Genomic DNA, 919 nt, shown 5'->3' on the forward strand with positions numbered 1-919 from the left:
TGATAGGTCTTGATATTTAGTTTCGTGTTTCCTCTGCTGGCTATAACACATACCATCCATGATCTAACGAGATTCTTCTTTCAATCTTATTCTCAGGAAGAAACAAACTTGAAATGAAATGTTTTTAGCCTCTGGTCTCCCATTAGGAGGAGATCAACTCAATTCAGATATCGATGAGGGAAGGACTTTGGCGTTACCCTACACTATCTCAATGTCCAACTGTTATAACTTATTTGCATTCACATCTGTAACATCTTTCATAACTATTGAAGTATTTGGCTTAAAGAATTTCACGTGACATGTAAAAGTATCAACAGTTGCGGCCTCCTGAGACTAGGGGTAAACATAGGGAGCAAACTGACTCAACGGGGGACAACTTTGAAAATTCAAAGACTCTATGGAGGCGACCTTCGTAAACCTCTAATGGAGCGTCTAAGGGGGTTCTTCTAAGAAAATTTACGAGTGAAAAGGGGACAGGGACAGTAAATACAAGAAATAGTAGAGAGGATAAGAAAAGTAAATAGAAAGGAAGAAGAGTCAGGTAAGAAGAACCAGGCAAGAAGAGAAGAATGATGTCTGGCAGTGGGAAAGGAGAGACAAGGGGTGTTGGTGGAAGTAGAAATGTGGAGATAGAAGAAAAGGGTGTACAGAGTTTAGAAAGGAGAAGTGGCGGTGGAGTCGGGAGAGAAGATGCATAAATAGAATATATATATAGATATATATATATATATATATGGAGTTGTGAGGAGAGAAAGTGAGTGGAATGAGAAGCGAGAAGGTCTAAGACAGGACATTCTCTTAAATTAAGAGTTTGCTTTGTACCTCCGTGCTATGCTTCAAATTACAGTGGTCCCGAAGACTTATTATATATCTTCACCGTTCTTGTCACTATCCCAATATGATAGTGATACAGTCATAC

This window comes from Lottia gigantea (assembly GCF_000327385.1).
Source record: "Lottia gigantea unplaced genomic scaffold LOTGIsca_90, whole genome shotgun sequence".
In the NCBI taxonomy this organism is placed as follows: Eukaryota; Metazoa; Mollusca; class Gastropoda; family Lottiidae; genus Lottia; species Lottia gigantea.